Here is a 20,122-nt window from a genome sequence, read left to right on the forward strand (position 1 = left end):
GTGTTTTGGAGACAGAGAAGTCTTGGACTTCTCCAGAGTTCTGAGGACAGAAAATGAAATGCAAAAATGCCATAAGCTTTATGTGTAATGTAAGGTTCAGGACTGATGGAATAAAGATGCTGGTTGAATTATTTTCTTCTGTTTCCAAATAAATACGCAGTGCAGAAAACTAGCAGGAATACATTCTGAAAGATCATTTTTTTTTTTTTATGCAGATGGTAGGTATGGCTATATCCCATACCATGTTCCTTCTGGAAGCCTTTTCCTCTATCCAAGGATTTAAAATAAGGAAAAAGGTAAAGGAATGTTTTATGTGCAAATCCAAAACTTAACATAAGTAGCAAATTATCTGTTTGTCTATTTTTTGTCTTCTTCATAATTCCACACAATTACCTTATTAATTAGCCTATGGCTAACTAATAGAACAATTTTCTTAATCAAGTCAGAACCTTAATCTGTTCAAAGGCAATTGCAAAGCATCTAAAACAAAGATCTTATCACAGTATAATCTTCATGTTGTGATATTCAAAATTTGAGAGTTCAAATGTAAGCATGGAAATATCTAGCCTCTTCCTTCTCCCTGAAAGATTCATATATGAATTTGGAAAGCTTATACAGGCATAGGCCTAACTCTGGACCTAGATATGGCCACATAGTATTGGTCCAAGGACAGGCATGAAGGAGGATATCTCCTGGGACCCTAGCCAGGCCCCAGGTGGATGTCTAACTCTTTGTATGCCGACAGTTTCTAGGAACTCACCACTCCCAAAAAACTATAAACAGTCCCATGGATCTTTCAGGGAGGGTTGGCCCCCTCTCTTGGGAAGATTCTTGGAATCAAAATTGTTTAGTCCCTGGTCTTTGGCTTTAATCCCTCACGCCCCATTCCTCCGCAAGATTAGCCAAGTCATGCAAGCATACTGGCCAAAAGCCACTTTTGTCTATGATCCCCATAAAGGTCCTTTTGAAGCCCTCAGCCCTCTGGAGTCTCACCCGTGAAGAGGACGCCCTGCCTGGGACTGTCCCAGTCGGGACTCTGGGTGGCTGTACCGGGACCCCCAGCCTTGTGAACCCAGGAGTTGGTGTCTCCCCTGATTTGGTGTCTCCCCCCATTTGGTGATAAATTCTTTGTTTATATAGGCTTTTATTGCTTTCACTTTCATGCTTCTTAGTTGTATATTTTATTGTTGCTGTAATCAAATATTTCACTGTCCATTTTATAATTAATAAATGATTCTTACTGAAAACTGTGGTGCCAGAGTGACCTTGCGGAGGAGCAAGTTTGAACATGGTCTCCTAATGAGACAAATTCCCTTAATAAGACACTCCCCCACTTTGACTTTGCTGTCCAAAATAATTCACCATCTCTCCAAATTTGTTATCTTCCCCTATTAGAATGTAAGCTCCTTGAGGGTAGGGCTTGTCTTGGTTATTTGTATTTGTAAGTAAATGCTTAATAAATGTTCTATCATTCTTTTAAGTTTTTTTCAATTAACAAGCATTTGCCTTCTCTTTTGCCTACCCTCTACTGAAAAAAAAAAAAGGAACAACACTTTGAAACAACTGTGAGTAGTCATGCAATACAAATTCCTATATTGACTATGTCCAAAAACTTGTGCCTCATTCTTCATATCTAGCTCATTGCTTCTTTGCAAGGAGATAGATAACATCCTTCATTATTGCCCCTCTGAAATCAGAGTTGGTCATTGCATTGATATTAATTTTATTGCATTCTTAAATATTTCCAAGGGTGTTTTTTTTTTGTTTTATAATGCATAAATAACATAAACTGTTTCCTGGTTTTCTGCTCACTTAAGTCTCCCCTGATTCCTCTGAAACTATTCTCTTCATCAGGGTAGCCAAGTGGCATAGGAGATAAGAGTACTGGGGCTGGAGTCACAAAGACATGAATTCAAATCCAGCCTTCGACACTTACTAGCTGTGTGTCACTGGTCAAGTCACTTAACTCCATTTGCCTTATTTTCCACATTTGTCAAATGAGCTAGAGAAGGCAATGGCAAACCAATCCATTATCTTTGTGAAGAAAAACCTAAGTGGGCTCATTAAGAGTTGGACACAACTGAAAAACTGAACATCCTCTTCCTCATTTCTTATGGCATAACAATATTCTATTATAATATAATCTGTTTATCCATTCCTCAACCAAAGGATACCCCTTCAGTTTCCAGTTCTTTGTAATAACAGAAGTTTCTGTAAATATTTTTGTACGTATGCATATTTTTACTCTTTAAAATTTTTTTAAATATTTGTAAAAATTCATGTAACATTCAGTTGATTGTGTATATGGAATTATTAGATCTATATATAGTAGTCTCCCCTTATCCACATCTTGCTTTCTGAAGTTTTAGTTACCTAAGGTAAAGTAAAGTAACCACTGGGACCTGAGTGAGGACAGACAGAAGATAGGCAAAAGGTGGGCCAGCAGATGACAGGTAAGAGCAAAGTTCTCTTTCTGTACCTGGGGTCTGCCTCCAGCAGCAGTCTGTCCACATCAGTGATCTCTCATATCAGTTTTGCTTTTACTTGGAAGTTTTGTTTTTTGTAGGGGCCAGAAAAATGGTGGGCTGTGGACTACTGAAGCAAGGGACTGGAGCAAGCAGAGAGAATACTGACTGTACAGTACTATATAATAATGTACAATATGTATTATTATTAACTAATGTTGGTAATATCTTATTGTGTGTTTAATTTATCAATTAAACTTTATTATTCATATGTATGTACAAGAAAATAACATTATACATGGAGTCAACAGGTATTCTCTTATATCCACAGTAGGTCTTAGAATGTATCCCACTTCGATACAGGGACCTATCTTATTATCATATCAATTTAACTTTGTATCCAAACATAGTTTGGCTTAGTTTTTGGAAAGAAATTACCAAAAGAACAAGTCCCAAATTCAGTCATTTGTACTAGACATAGTGAATAAGACAGAGCATTTGAACAAAGAATTATTCATAAAGATAACAATAGCTAGCACATTTGAAAGGATGAGTAAGATTCTAAGGTGATAATTGGAATCTGGAACAGAGAAGAAACAAAAGCATGAGTGTGAAAATACCTAGGATGTGTTTGGGAGATGGAGAATAGAGAAGCAAAACCTGTTCTGTAGTCCACATCAACTATATACAGGAACAGTCTACACTCTGAGTCCTTTGTAATAAGTTATTTGTTAATTATCTAAGTAATTAGAGGTTCTGAATAACTAGGAATAAGTAATAGGGCTGGATAGATGGTTGTGAGTGGTACAGGGATCCTTTAACTCAGAGGAATTCTCAAGAGATCATGGGGAAAAGAATTCTCAGCTTCCCCTAGGAGGGACAATTAGGAATTTACTGGACCCTCTTTGAGTCTGTTGCTCAGAGGGTGGATGGTTGAAGTTTCCTTGGGAAATCTTGGAAGAGTTAATGACAGTTGGTTTGGGAAAACACCTGGAGGTTTGGAGAAAGATTGTAAATCTGATCTTCTGTGAGAGAAATCGGCTTAGCTGTTTCCTGTGAAAAGACAGGGGAGCAACAGCAGGAGGCAGAAGAGAGTGTCAGTAAAAATCTGTCAGAAGCAGGAGAAGCTGAATCTCTGTGGCTGGAGAGATAGAAGTTACATTAAATCTTTAAAGATATAATGTAAGTAAATTACAAATAGATTAGATAGTTAGCAATATATTTTAGAGATATTAAGGAGTTTAGAGTAGGCCTGGTTTTCCAGGCAGAAGACACTCCTTGTAGAACAGTTTTTGGGGGGTTTTGGGGTTCAGTTACAAATCTTTAGTTTAGGAAAAAATATATATATATATCAATAATCAATATATTTCATAACTTTCCTTTTCTTTCCCTGCATCCTTATAGTTAAATAAATAGCTTTTCTATAACCAGTCTCCAGCAGTTTCATCAACTATTAATCCAGTTGATTCCCTCAACTGACAAAGGAATCTCCTAAGTAATAGCCTACCAATAATTATCAATAGCAATCAATATCAGGATCAATATTCCCCATAACACCTTCACCCTTCTCTTCGGAGGTAGATGGAGTGTTTCATCATGAGTCCTCTGGAACTGTGGCTGGTTCCATTGTATCGATCAGAATTTCTACATCTTTCATAGTTGTTTGTCCTTACAGTAACATTATTATTATTATTATTATTATATAAATTGTTGTCCTGGTTCTGTTCACATCACTTTGCATCAATTCATATGTCTCGGATTTTTCTAAAACTGTTCCTTTCATCATTTCTTATAATACAATAGCATTTCATCACATATGTTTATCACAACTGATTCAGCTGTTCCCCAATTGATGAGCATCCCTCAGTTTCTAATTCTTTGCCAACACAAAAACAGCTGTCATAAATATTTTTGTACAAGTATCTCTCTGGGTTATAGATCTAGTAGTGGTATTGCTGAGACAAAGGGTCTGCACAGTTTAGTACTTTTTGGGGCAGAGTTCCAAATCACTTTCTCAGAATAGTTGAATGAATTCACAGTTCCACCAACAATGCTATTAAATATATTTGTTTCCCTCCAATACCTCTAACATTCCTCTTTTGCCTGTCTTGCCAATCCATTAGGTATGAGGTGTACCTAAGAGATGTTTTAATGTATGTTTCTCTATTCATGATTTAGAACTTTTTTTTTCAAACGACAATTGATAACTTGGAATTCTTTGACTAATAACTGCCAATTCATATCTTTTGATCCATTTGTCAATTAGGGGAATGTCAAATAGGGGAATGGCTCTTAAAAACATTTGAGTCAAACATTTGAAATCTTAATTTAGGAGAGTAAATTTGACTTATAGGTATCAATGAGCCTTGGTAGAATGGAAGATATAACCAAAACTGGCTGGAATTGCATAACAGTTATATAATTGAGTTATAATACTTCATTCATATGAGGAAATCCATGAATTGAAAGGAGGAAGTATAGTGAAAATAATTTTAATGGAATTATATTTGATGGGGAAAATAGAAGTTATACGGTGGTAGAGATGTAGATCATTCACAATCTGAGGAAAGCATCACACACTGGGCACAGAAGCATGATATAGTAATGGTTAAGATTTCAAATATATTGAAATGTGATAATCTCTACAGAAAGCAAAGTTAAGAATATTTCTGTTCTCAAAAAATAGAAGAGGGGGGCAGCACTGGATAAAGAGCCAGGGGCTAGAGACTGATTCTAGGTTCTAGAGCAGTGATTCTCAAAGTGGGCACCACCATCCCCTGGTGTGTGCTGCAGTGATCCAGGGGAGCAGTGATGGCCACAGGTGCATTTGGGGGCGGTGAATAGTTTAGGTCAATAAATAGTTTCATAATTTCAAAGTTCGATATTTCTAATTTACACCTTTCTTTACTATATTTTATGAAAAAGGTAGAAACATTAATACATATATCTTTCCTATTAATTGCTATTAAAATTTTTTAAAAATTAATTTCCAGGGGGCTCTAAGTAATATTTTTCTGGAAAGGGGGCAGTAGGCCAAAAATGTTTGGGAACCATTGTTCTAGAGAGTAGGTTTGGATATCGTTTTAGACACTTCCTTGCTGTGTGACTCTGGACAAGTCATTCAACTTTCATTGCCTAGACTGTACCACTCTTCTGCCTTGGAACCAATACATAGTATTGATTCTAAGGCAAAAAAGGTAAGGGTTTTTTAAAAAAGAAGAAAATAAGCAACAGGTACTATTATTCAGCAACTTCTCACCAACACGAAGAAACTCATTCCTAAAGTAGAAATGATAAAAACTTTTGGTGAAAGTGAACATAATCTTAAAGCTCTTGATAGCTAAGAGATAGAAAGCCAAGCATAGCTGATAGGCACCCTATATTTGGGGCTTGTAGATTTTGGAAAGTTAAGGAAAAGTATTTAAAGCATACCATGACTTAGGATTGTAAAATGGGAGTTAATCTAAGGAACCTCCCAAGGTCGAAATTCTAATATAAAAACAAGCAACCCCAATAAGGAAGAAAAGAAGGAGCTTTCCAAAAAGACAAATAATTGCCCAGGGGACTTACAAACAACTTGGGTTGTTTTGTTTTTTTATTTTAACTTACATTTTTTTAAACCCTTACCTTCTGTCTTAGAATCATTGGTTCTAAGGTAGAAGAGTGGTAAGTGCTAGGCAATGGGGGTTAAGTGACTTGCCCAGGGTCACACAGCCAGGAGGTGTCTGAGACCAAATTTGAACCTAGAATCTCCTGTCTCTAGGCCTAGTTCTCAGTCCACTGAGCTACTCAGCTGCCCCGTTCACTTGGATTTTTAAAAGACATTCAAAAGGTCTAAAAAAATGTAGAATAACTAGAAATTAATTGGAAAAATGGCACAATCCTGTGATAATTGTATCAAAGACACCAAATCTAAGAATGGGCTGAGGCTGGTGATTAATGGCCAGGGCTTCTCCCAAACAGGTACATTTTAAACTTTGTTAGAATCAAGAGGAAAAACAAAGGAGGGATGGGACTGCTACTCAGGATAGATGGGATAATAATAATGGACAACAGAAAAAGTGGAATAACAACTCTAATTTTTATAAGAATAGAGTTGAGAGTTCATGACAACCAAAATATGGCACAAAAGCTGGGGGCCAGGACAGAAATATGGATTCTATTTGCTTTACAAACTTGAAAGGCAATGAAACAGATGTTGGGAGCAAGGCACATCCCTAGACCTTAGTCCCACGAAATTCCTATGAAGTATTTTTTAAGTAAAGTTCCTAAAATGGGTTTTAGAGAGACAGATTCATAATCCACAAGTAATTTTCCAACCCTAAATCAGTTGTCTAGGACCCTGGACCTCAAGTCAACACTAGGCAAAAACAGTCAAAAGATTACCCAGAACAATTGGCTCTTGTCTGATCTGTCTCTGAATGTTGTGGCTTATAGCTTCTACCATGTTCTACAAGAGCATCAACTGTCCCTTCTAAGGCTATTAAATTTTAGTATATTGGAACAAAGGATAGCAAAAGATCCTGAAGAACTGAAGTCCAGCAGAGGGTAGCAGAGAGCAATTGAGGGACCATAGAATTGATGGAAATGCCCAGCAGAGACAACATAGCAGGGTGAAGATTCAATGCAGAGATAACATAATACCCAATAGAGAGCATCACAGTGATGTCACCAGAGGAAAAGAGCAGGTATGTATTTTCAAAGGGATGTTATATTTGTCACATATGTGCCTTGACCTCATGGGTTTCAGACCTTTATGCTTTACACACATGCATCCTGATCACACAAGCTGCTGGCATATGTCCTTTGACACATGTTCTGTGGCTACACACATTCTCTACAGGCATGTCTTCCATCCGTGATACCTTATTATGTGTGTTGTCTTTGTGTTTTCCCTCTCCCCACCAATTGTTTGGTAGATAACCTGTGGGAAACTGTACTCCATATATGGAGGGTAGGGAGTCTTTCCTTGTCACTTTATTTGCTTTGCCATTTGATTAAATATGTTTTGTTTTGAATTTATTTGTCCTCTAGTTGGCTGGCAAAAGTAAATATTTATCAATTGGGGATTGTGAGCTATGATTTTTTAATCCCATGGAAGGCCTCAAACCTGAAAGAGCTTTTCTGACATCTGTAAGATTTAAGTTAATATCAATAATCCCAAGTATTAATTTTATAAAGCTTATTAATAATCACTTGAAGTAGAAGAAATAAAAAAAAAGAAATAGAAGTTCAAAACCTAATTTTCTAACTAAAGTAAGACCAAATGTGTAAATTCTCCTGCCTGGCTGAAAGCCAGCTTCAGCAGCCGTTCAAGGAAAAAGAGAGAGAGAGGCGGGGTCACACCAAAACTTTATCTTCCATAAGTATGCACACAGCGTGAGTACACAAATGGGATGCTGGGTAAGAGAGTCCTGGGGAGCAAATTCTATCCACACACACATCCATATATGAGGGAGTGTCCCAGATGCAGCATTTTATATCTATTTTCTCTAAGAAGGAAAACAATCTTTACACTGGGAAAATTAGAACAAAAATTGTTTTTAGGAAGCTGAAATCCAAAATAAGTGAGATGAAGACCAGGTGGCTCAGTGGATTGAGAGCCAGGCCTAGAAACAGGAAGTTCTGGTTTCAAATTTGATCTCAGACACTTTCTAGCTGTGTGATCCTGGGGAAGTCACTTAACCCTCATTGCCTAGCTCTTACTATTCCTCTGCCTTAGAACCAGTACACAGTATTGATTCCTGAAGGGAACATAAGCACTAACCAATCCAGGGATGCTGAAATGCCACACTGAGGCCTCATGGGCAAGGGTCAAGGTCCAGTATAAAACAAAATATTGTTGTAAAGGCAATTTTCTTGTTGTGGCCATATCAATTGGGGATAATAAGTGCTCAAACCTTCAATGGAAAAAATAATTAGTGGAGTCTCTACCAAATTAACTAGGTTAATATGGCATTGCTCAACAGACTATCTAGTTAGCTTCAGCAGCTCCAGTGACCATTATGAAGCTTCTGATTATATCCTTACAACCAACATGAGAATTTACGTTTCAAAAGCTCCTCTTTTGGAATTGCCAGTCCTACTATCTCCTAGTTAACTTCTCTATCAAGTATCTTCTTTCTTTCATCTTTTCTGTTTCCTTAGCAAATGTCTCAGAAACATAAAAAATGTGAACTTTGACTATAATAGAAATTTGTTATTAACCAAGTTGTAATAGGACTGACCACTTTGACGCAACCCATTGTATTATTTGTTCTGTATGTCTTTGATACTAATCAGATAATCAATGAGTGTTGATATGCTAATAAAAGCACTAGCCCAGAGCCCCTGGAAAGGAGGCAAGTGAGATTTTCTCTAAATACCGTGTGGTAGTCTTTTTTCTTTTTTTCTTCTCTCATTTTCCATATTTCGTACCCACAGTTCCCTGGCCGCAACAATTCCAAGACAGAAGGTAAAAGTTTTTGTGTTTGTTTTTTAAAGAACATTTAACTATACTCAGTTGAGTTTGAGTCACTATTCGACTTTTGTAGTTGAAGAGGATCAGTGACATCATAATGTGGGGGTCAAGGTATATAGTGTACAGTCCAGTTCAAGCTCAGTAGATTGTACTGTAGGTTGGGCAAAAATAGTCCCTTTGAACATTTGGGATGGAGATGTCTCTAGATTTGCTCATCTCTAATTTCCTTTGTGCTATTGTGATTCTGAATTTGTTCATCAAAGACCTTGAATAGAAATAAGAGAAATGAGCATTCTAATCCTATGGCCTTCATCTCATTTAATCAATTGCAATGCTCAAAAAGATCCCCAAACTAAATTGAGTGAAGGTGTAACATAACACTCTGCTTCCCTAACCATCTTTGCTCTAAAACCCCTAGGAAGTAAGGGAAACAGATGAACACATGTCCAAGACCAAGAATTATTTATTAAGCACCTGACATGTGCCAGAAACTGTGCCAAGTGCCGAGAGTATAATTAATAGAAAGACAGTTCTTGCCTTCAAGAAACTTACAATTTAATAAGGAGAGACAACACATAATAGCAGTCAGTGAAGGTGGGGAGATTTGCAGGCAAGGGGAAACCAGGCTGAATAGCAGATGCAGGGTGGAGTGAACCAAAAATCCAGTTTCTGCTCTCTTTAAAGGAAGGAAGGTTCTGGGAGGAGTTTGGTATTACGGTGATCCCTCACCTATCATGGGAGTTATGTTCCAGAGACCCCCAATGGAATAAGTGAAAATCCACCAAGTAGCAGGAGAGCAAACAGACCAATACTAGAGTCACTGAGCCAATCAGTGCCCAGGATACAGAACACAGTGCTGTGGTTGGTCGCCTTTCATTCCATCAGCCAATAGTGTGCCATGTACAATCTCACATTGGCTAATGCACAAGAGATAGTGGTGAAATGCATTTCCATTGTGTACAGTATGGTATTTCATCCACAAAATCCCTCAATATAACAAAAAACCCTCAATACAGAATTAGATTTTTTTTAAACCCTCAATACAGTGAAGCCTCAATAAGTGAACTGTGATATAGTGAGGGACAACTGTATACCCTCTGGCCATTCAGAAGAGAGAGGAGGCTGAGGGAGGGTGGTGTAAGTCAAGGTTTAACATAGCAATGCAGATGTCACAGATGGGACATTTTTTGCATAAAAGGAGAAAGCTAGGAAGCCAGTTTTGGAGCCACTATACCATCAACACCATTTGCGCAAATTGCAGAATGGGAGGTTTGCAGCACCCCTCTTTCTAGCCTTTCCTTTTGCCTCCATCAATTATTTGTTCCTGCTTTGTGTAATTTGAACTCAGTTTCAGATGCTGGAGGCAACCCTCACCAAACTGACCTTTGGCCAGGATTGTAGGCAGGGTGGTGCAGCAGCTAGCCATCTCAACATGGAAACTCTAAAAAGCAAAGGTCCCTGGAACTCCAGTCCTAGGGAGTTTTTCAGTTTGGAACTAGAGCTATATTCTATGGGAATAGATATGTCATGAACTTAATCCATTTCCTTTCTCCAGAGCCAGAGGAGATACGCGGAGAAAGGGGGATTATACCTCTCATTGGGGGGAATATGTTTAAAAATTTATGATTATCTTTTTTTTTAACCCTTGCCTTTAAGGCAGAAGTGGTAAGGGCTAGGCAGTAGGGATTAAGTGACTTGTCCACGGTCACACAGTTAAGAAGTGTCTGAGGTCAAATTTGAACCCAGGACCTCCTGTCTCTGGGCCTGGCTCTCAATCCACTGAGCCATCCAGCTGCCCCCATGATTATCTTTTGAAATAAATATTCCACTTTGAAAAACTTCTACTCTATTACATGTAAAACGAGAGTGTTAGATGATTTCTGATATTCACATTGTTGGAAAAGTCCATGTTGATGAGACCCAGTTTTCTCAGAGGATCCAAGTTTGGGCAGGTGAACCTCACTTCAATTCCTGGCAGTTAACAAGCATTTATTAAACACTCCCCATGTGTCCAGCACTTTGCCAAATAGTAGGGATACAAAGAAAAGCAATATCAACCTCTTCCTTCAAGGAACTCACATTCTAATGGAGGAGGTAACATACAAACAACTATGTATATAGAGGATGTATACTGAATAATCTCAGAGTAAGAGCAATAGGGGTGGTGGGTAGGGAGGTCTGGGAGAGCACTTGTAACTGAGATAGGATTTGAACTGAAATTTGAAGTATTCTAGGGAATCCAGGAATTGTCAACAAGGAAGAAGAGCATTCCAAGTATGGGAGACAGCAAAAAGACACTCTAGTAGGAAGATGGAGTCATATGAAAGGGACAGCAAGAAGGCCAGTATCACTTAATCAAAGAAGAAGTGGAGGAGAGTAAAATATAAGAATAGAAAGGTAAGAAGAGGTCCAGGTTGCAAAAGGCTTTAAAAGACAGAGGATTTTATATTAGATCCAGGAGGTAATAGGGAACTATTATAGTTTATATTTCCTCAATGAAGCCTTCCTCATCTTTCCTGCTGATACTGCTCCCCCTCCTCAAAATTACTTTGTACACATTTTTAAATTTTTTCCTAATTTTATTTTTTCATAAACAAACTAATTAAATAATACATTTCATAAATAATAAAAAATTAAAAAATTTAAATTAAATTAAATTTTTAAAAAATCAAAAAAGTCTGTTTTAGTTCCTGCCTATCTCTCCCCTTCAATAAAAAAAGAAGAAATGAAACCCTTGTAAGAAATTAGTTGGGTAAAGCAGATTCTTAAATTAGCCATGTCCAAAAAGTATATGCATAGGTCTCACCCTGAGTCTATCACTCTTTGCCAGGAGGTGAGCAGCTTCATTATTAGTCCTCTGGGTTTGTTGTATTATGTTCCCCCAGTTGAAAATGAGTTTTCTGAAAACAGGAATGTTTTCATTTTCCTTTGTACCTCCAGTGCCTAGCACTGTAACTTACTCTTAGAAGGTGCTTAATAAATGTTTCTTGTTGGAATATATATTTTTTAAAGATCATTGGTAACTTCAATGAGATTAAGAGTTGAACACAGGTAGAATCCAGACTGACAAGAGTTTGTACAGAAATGAGAAGAAAGGAAGTGGAGGCACCAATTGTAGATGGTTTTTCTCAATAATTTTAGGCAAAAGAGAAGAGATATAGAATGGTAGTTAGTATGTATGAATAGATCAAATGAGAGTATTTTAAGGAAGACCTGAGCTTGTTTAAGGTCAGCAGGGAAATAGTCAATAGACAGAGAAACATTGAGAATTAATAATAGGGGGGCAGCGAGAGGGCTCAGTGGATAGAAAGCCAGGCCTGTAGATGGGAGGTCCTCTGTTCAAATTTGTCCTCAGACACTTCCTAACTGTGTGACCCTGAGCAAATAATTTAAGCCTCATTGCCTAGCCTTTACCATTCTTCTGCCTTGGAATCAATCACAGTATTGATTCTAAAAGGGAAGGGAAGGGTTTAAAACAGAAAATTAAAGAAAGACTGGAATGATAATCAGGAGGAAACCACTGGAGATGAAAGGATGGAATAGGATCAAGGGTACACATAGAAGAATTAGCCTTGACAGGGAGAAGGGAAGGGTACCTCTTCATGTGAGACAGAGGCAAAGGAAGTGGGGAGGGAAGGCATAAGAATAATGTGAAGTGAAGAAGAAGGAGGAAGGATAAGTTCTTGGCAAATTAGTCAATTTTTTCAATGAAGTATGAGATGAGGTTCTTACCTGAGAGAGAAGGTCTCATGGGAGGTTTGACAAGAAATGAAAAAGTTTAGAAAAGCTGCTATAATAAGTAAGACAGTAAACTGACTAGGGGGGAATAAAAGCGTTGTCTTGTTTCAGTGAAGGCCCTGTTGAGATTGTATAACATAAATTTGTAATAGGCCCAGTCAGCATAGTTTCATGAAAATAGTAATCATTAAGGATCGGCATCGGCATAGATTTTTTTTTTTTTATAAACCCTTGTACTTTGGTGTATTGTCTCATAGGTGGAAGATTGGTAAGGGTGGGCAATGGGGGTCAAGTGACTTGCCCAGGGTCACACAGCTGGGAAGTGGCTGAGGCCGGGTTTGAACCTAGGACCTCCTGTCTCTAGGCCTGATCGGCATAGATTTTTGAGGGATGGGTCATGCCAGAGTAGCCTTGTTTTTATAAGTTACTAGGCTTTTGGATGATAAATCAGGGGACTGATATGGATATATTATATTATATTTCAGCAAGAGATTTGACGCCTCATAACTTTGTGGATAAGATAGAGAGCTATAGGCTAGAGTATATTTGGTTGGGTATGTAAGGGAGAAGAAGAGAAACCAGGGCTTTGCAAAACTGCAAAGAGTGTCAAAGGCATGAGTTTGCAAAGAAGGGTCTGGTCACATGCACAGAACTTTTATGGACCCATTTTGGAATGGAAGGAATGCTTAAAAGGCAACACATGGAGACCATCAGGGTCCGTTGTTCCTGTCCAGCCAGGAGAGTGGAGACTTCACTTCCTGTGGCAGTTTGTCTATGCCTGAAGGAGGTGACTTTCCCTGAAAACTCTGAGGTTCCTGTGTTCCAGCTTTTGAGAGATTTCTGAGAATCCTGCCCATTCCTATTGAGTGAGTTCCTCTGCTTATATAACAACAACTCTACAAACCCTTTTAGCCATCTTACTCACCTATTTCAGGTAGCTGGCACATTTATCATATATACATTCCCCAGACTAGGAGATATAGTTAATTTTAGATGTCAATAAGAATCCAAAAATCTCAACAGTCTGGAATAATATGCTAAATCAACCTCAATAGAATTTAATCAGTATAAATATAAAGTTTTATATTTGATTTAAAAATTCAACAGAATGGGTACAAGACAACTTGCCTACACAACATGTTATTCATGAAGAAAAGATCTAGGGGTCTTTGTATACTGAAAGCTCAGTATAAAGTAAAAAATGGAAGCCAAAAAATGTTAATACCATATTAGGCTACCCTAATAAAAATATTTAGTTTAAAAAACATAATAGTCCTACTTTTACTTCACTCAGTTCAGACCACATCTGGAATATTCTTTTCAAATCAAGGTACTACACCTTGTAAAAGAATTAGTAAAATGGAGCATGTCTAGTAGAGTATAGCCTGAATGGTGGAAGGCCACATGTACCATGTCTGACAATGATTTGTTGAAAGAACTGGGGATTTTTCATTTAATTGGAAGACAACTTAGGGATGGCACAATAGTTATCTTCAAGTATTTTAACGTCTGTTGTGTGAAAGAAGGGTTACATTACTAAGGCTGGCTCCACCATGGCCCTAAGAACCTCATCATTGGGAAAAGTCATCATCCTGTAAGGTCTAATCAGCCTTGGTACTCATATCTCATCAGTACTCTCTGCCCCTCTGATTGGAGAACAGAGACAAGAACTACTAAATCTCCATTTAAGAAAAGACCAGCACAGCCATCTCCTCATTTCCTACACAGTTGCCCTTTTTTGGACTTCTCTGACTTTTCTACTATGTCCCTGCCCCATACCTTTTTCTTCCTCCAACCTTTTTCAGCTTTCTTTTGTGTATTATCTTACCCCTTTAGACTTTAAGCTCTTTGAAGACAAGGACTGTGCTTATTTTTCATTTTTATATCCATAGCACTTAGCACAGTGCCTGGCACATGGTAGGTGTTTAATAAAGGCTTATTGACTTACTGATCTTCTGTGAAGACATTCAAAAGGATTTATTTAGCTTCTACCACATCTTTCTTGCCTTTGCTCTTTTGGCTGTTCTATTTATGTTTGGGCTCTTTTCTTCAGAGTGTCTGGTAAGAGATTATGAAGCCCAAATGATCCAGAGAAATGAGCCTTGGCCCTTGGTCTCTCCTTTTATTCTTTTCTGTTCTAGTGAAGTGAGTAGAGTCTCTCGTTCTTTATATCTATATCTAAATATATATATCTATATATATTAAACCCTTACCTTCTGTCATAGAATCAATACTGTGTATTGATTCCAAGGCAGAAGAGTGGTAAGGGCTAGGAAATGGGGGTTAAGTGACTTGCCCTGTGTCATACCACAATTAAGTGTCTGAGGCCAGATTTGAACCTAGGACCTCCCATCTGTGGGCCTGGCTCTCAATCCACTGAGCCACCCAGCTGCCCTACTTGCTATATTTTTTAAATTCTTTGTAAAAGTTAATTTATGTTAAATGACTAATTGGAATTAAGATAGTACTCATGGGCACCTAAATGTGGGGGGAACAGCCAGTGGGGGCTCAAGCCAGTGGTAGTAAAAAGACACATAGATCCCTCAGGGGACCCTAGAACCCTAATGGGCAAATGTAGCAGGCCTGGCTCTTGGAGGCATTCAAGAGCTCATGACAATGAACTTTTCTTTCTCTTGGCCAGAGAAACCTTGAGTTTTTGCTACACAATATCTTGGATCCTGTAGGTTCCAGAAATAATATTTCAGGAAAATCTACTCTATTAATGAAAGTATAGCCACTGTATTCGGACTTTTATATCATCCTCAAATGCTACCTGAGGAAGTAAAAGTGGCACTAAAGAAAATAAAGAACAGATGGCCTGGACCCTTGATGGTGAACCTATGACATGTAAATCTGCTGGGGCTGTTCTATTCCTCCTCTCCATTGTTCCTCCCTACCCCTCTGCCCAGCAGCCCAATGGAAGTGGTTACTCCCTCTCCTGAGTGGAGCCCTTGGCCCACTCCCCTCCTTTTTTCCCTCCCCTATCTGGGGTGGGGGGGTGGGGGAGACTTGGTCTCAGGGGGGCAGAGCACAGGATGCAGGGAAGGAGACAGGGCACAACACGCAGCATCTAAAAGGTTCGCCATTACTGGCCTGGACCAAGAACACATCACTGGCCAGGCCAACATGGATTTGAAGAAACTCAAGGATCATTTCTCAAGATACTTGTACAAAAGAGTCAGTCCATAGTGAAGTGTTAAACTAACTAAAAACTTGACCTTAAAATATATTCCCTTTATAAGATATAATTCCTTGAATGGTTTAGAAAGAGAACAACTCATAAGACAAACAATGATAGCACAAGCTCTCAAGATGACCTTTTGAAATTAATATGGCAGATGTTGGGGGAGAAAAGGAACACAGCTCCTCACTAAATGCATAGAAGAATATCTAAAAGACAAATTGAGTTTCAGAAAGAGAGACCTTGAGAAGCCAAATGGATTTGGGAGAATAGAAGCATGGACAGAGGCAGTTGCCACAAAGAAAAATGCCAGGTCCCTCAGACTGAGGTTGTTTGGGACAATTAGTCACAAAGAGTATCAAGAGAGTTGTGTTGCTGAACCCACTAAAGATCTCAAGACAATAATCTTGCATCTCCTTTTCTCTCCTTAGGTTTTCTCATAGAAGTCTGAAACTGTTTCTCAATGTTCAGGGTAAGACTCTTCACCTTTCCTTGGCTTTGAAAGTTATTTTGTATTTTGTGTTTTTATATTTTTAAATTTTATTCTGTATTTTAAATAGCATTATCCACAGACTTGTTAGAAATAAAGAAATCTCTGGTTTAATTGCGGTAAATTAAAGCTGGAGATCTTACCACCCAGTTTGTGATAGGACCCCATATAGAGGTAGAACAGTGTAAAAAGGAATTCTTTAATTTAACAGGGGACCTGGAGGTCCTCTTACCATAGAGATGTGTAGGGATTAACCAGCCCACAGTGACAGGAAGTAGGAACCGGGACTCCCCTTTGGGGCCAGCATCAGTTGCAGGCTGTCAGTTGCTCACAGTTAGGAGAGGGAGTTGCTGATGATTGGTGAGTTGCAGACGGTTAGGGTTGGCAGTTGTGGAGAAGTTGGCTGCTGGGCATGAGTTGGTCATTGGGGGTTGGTTGTTGGTAGTGTAGGTTGGCGCTTAGTTGCTGGAATAGAAAGGCGAGCCTGAGCTTACTGAGAGGGCTTTTGGCTTGAGCCTTTAAATGGGCTTTTTGCCTCTGGGATCTCTAGAGAGCAGGAGGTCTATCTCATAGGCAAGGATCTGCTGTCAGTTGGCTATTGACAGTTTGGGTTGCTATAGAAAACTGAGTGAGGGAGTGAGGGAGTTAGTGGATCATTTATAGATAGTATGGATTAGATAGGCCTGGTGTTTGCCAAGGCAAGAAGAAACTATCCTCAGAATATAGCTAGAGGTAGTTATTAGGAATTTTAAGTAGTACTAGGAATTTTAGGTATATTTTAGGGCATAAGATTAGTAATCTCTCCTCTTTTCTATCTTTCCCTTCTTTACTATATTTTTTTACTATCTCTCTTTTAATTAAACTGAATTGTTAATTGTTAAAAGCTGCTAGAAGTTTTCTTTTCTCTGGCTTAAAGGGATAATATAAATTTACAACTCTACTATGTTCTCATTAAAACAAATTATTAAAAGTCGATCTCTTGGGGGCAGCTGGGTAGCTCAGTGGAGTGAGAGTCAGACCTAGAGACAGGAGGTCCTAGGTTCAAACCCGGCCTCAGCCACTTCCCAGCTGTGTGACCCTGGGCAAGTCACTTGACCCCCATTGCCCACCCTTACCAATCTTCCACCTATGAGACAATACACCGAAGTACAAGGGTTTAAAAAAAAAAAAAGTCGCTCTCTTATTTTGTCAAAACCCCTATTTTAACCCTTACAACAGTATGTTTTTATAGATTTTCAATAGCTAATTAGTATGTCATTAACACAGCAAAGGGTACAGAGGATGTTAAGAAACATGCAGTGGTATTTGAGAATAAGAGTTTGGAACATTTGATACAAAGTCCTGAAAGTTCAATACAAGTTTAGCTATCATACTACTTAGGTCAAAGTAACTTTTCTTGGCCACAATACTCTGGGGAGTCTATAGTTGGCATAAATCTTCAAAGGATCAAACCGTACCTTGGCATATGATCTCATCAGGTTAGCTGTAAACTTGTCATTCCCAATGAACCCAGCTCTTTTGTATGGGTTTCAGATTCCCTAGAAAACAATAATTCTGAAGTTTTTATTCCTCCAATATAAGTTCTTAATGTATTTAGTTTCTATAATATTCTAATATACCAAACTAAATCCTTTCTAATATTATAGTTAATAATTCTATTATTATAATTATTTTGTATATTTATATATAACATAATAATAATTCTATTATTATAATTGATATACACCATTTACTAACTGGCTCTAACTTTTTCTGCAAATCATAGTTATAAAAGGGAATATGTGATCACATGGCTCATGATCAATAATATAAAGGAAATAAAACAATTTTCCTTTCTGGCTTTTGCTAGTCTTGAGTTACCCATTAGAAATGTAGCTGGGAGGAAGGAATTGAGGGAAAAGAACACTTGGAGAAGGGAAAGAGAGAGATTTAACACTGTTTTGCCAGAGTGCTGCCTCTGACTGGAGATTTGAAACTGAAAAAGACAGAATAATAGAACTTCTGATACACCTCATCAGGATATTTAAAAGAGGCATTTAAACTAGGAAATCCAATTAGGCAACAAATCAGTAGCTGGAGGGAAGGCAAATAGGAATGGTTGGATAATCTTGCTCACTATACCTCTTCACTTGGTATAGCCGAAAGAAGATGGGCTATCAAAGGCTTATACACACACACACACACACACACACACACACACACACACACACACACACACACACACCTTATTATTACTGAAAAAAGATGATGAGTGGAGAGCTCATTGGGAAGGGACTTAGGCACGTCATCTTGCTAGCCTGTCTTCTATGTGGTGTTTCAGAGTGGTGGGAGCCTGTTCGCCTAAGAGTTTGCCCTCTGGAGGTGGTGTCCCAGCATGGTGGATCCCTCCATTGCCTCTAAAAGCTCCAGAAAACTGCTGGGCACTGGGCTACTGCAGTACTCTTTTTCCTCTGGCCAGGGAACCATTTTTTAACTATCCAAGGGCATGGATCAGCCTCCCTTAGGACTTAGAGTCTGTGAATTGGCAATTTTCAGATAAAGAAATCAAAACAATCAATAAGCACATGAAAAAGTGTTCTAAATCTCTTATAATTAGAGAAATGCAAATCAAAACAACTCTGAGGTACCACCTCACACCTAGCAGATTGGCTAATAGGACAGCAAAGGATAAATGTTGGAAAGGATGTGACAAAATTGGGACACTAATGCACTGCTGGTGGAGATGTGAATTGATCCAACCATCCTGGAAGGCAATTTGTAATTATGCCCAAAGGACTTTAAATGACTGCCTGCCCTTTGATTCAGCCATACCACTGCTGGGATTATACACCAAAGAGATCATAAGGAAAAATACTTGAACAAAAATATTTATAGCCACACTTTGTGGTGACAAAAAATTAGAAAAAGAGGGGATGCCCTTCGATTGGGGAATGGCTGAATAAATTGTGGTGTCTGTTGGTGATGGAATACTATTATGCTAAAAGGAATAATGAACTGGAGGAATTCATTGTGAACTGGAATGACCTCCAGGAATTGATGCAGATCGAAAGGAGCAGAACCAGGAGAATGTTATACACAGAGACTAATATATACTGTGGCACAATCAAATGTACTGGACTTCTCTACTAGCAGCAATGCAATGATACAGGACAAAATCTAAGGGACTTATGAGAAAGAATGCTATCCACATCCAGAGAAAGAACTGGGGGAATAGAAACACAGACGAAAAACAACTGCTCGATCACATGGTTCGATGGAGATATGATTGGGGATGTAGACTCTAAATGATTACTCTATTGCAAACATTAATAATATGAAAATGGGTCTTGATCAATGATACATGTAAATGATACATGTAAAAAATGAATTGCTCATTGGCTATCGGAGGGGGGAGGGAAGAGGGGAAGGAAAGAATATGAACCATGTAACCACGGAAAAATATTATTAATTAGTTAATTAATTAAAAAAGGACTTTGTACATTTCCCCATTCACTGCTCTGATTATCTGAGATCAGCTAAAATGATAGAGGTGATAATGAACACCCCCATCATTAGATGAGATTGGACTAAATAACCAAAAGGATGGCATCTCCTATCAGATCTTTCCAGATCTCTCAGATTTTGATTGCTACTACAAACTGAAGAACTCCCTGCCTTCCATTGTGGTGGAGTCCACAGTGGGAGAAATGGAAAGTGGGGAGCTCAGATGGCCCCCAAAGGAGTTCTTGGTCCAGGAATATGTGAAAGAAAACAAAGAAGAAACAAAGAAAGAGGACAAAAAGCAGTAA

At 38.4% G+C, this 20,122-nt stretch overlaps 1 pseudogene; it reads left to right on the forward strand.

The window, feature by feature from the left end:
• The first annotated feature begins 224 nt into the window (after positions 1–224).
• LOC123241360 lies at positions 225–20,122 on the forward strand (annotated as a pseudogene).

The sequence above is a fragment of the Gracilinanus agilis genome, chromosome 3 (genome assembly GCF_016433145.1).
Source record: "Gracilinanus agilis isolate LMUSP501 chromosome 3, AgileGrace, whole genome shotgun sequence".
Taxonomy (NCBI): domain Eukaryota; kingdom Metazoa; phylum Chordata; class Mammalia; order Didelphimorphia; family Didelphidae; genus Gracilinanus; species Gracilinanus agilis.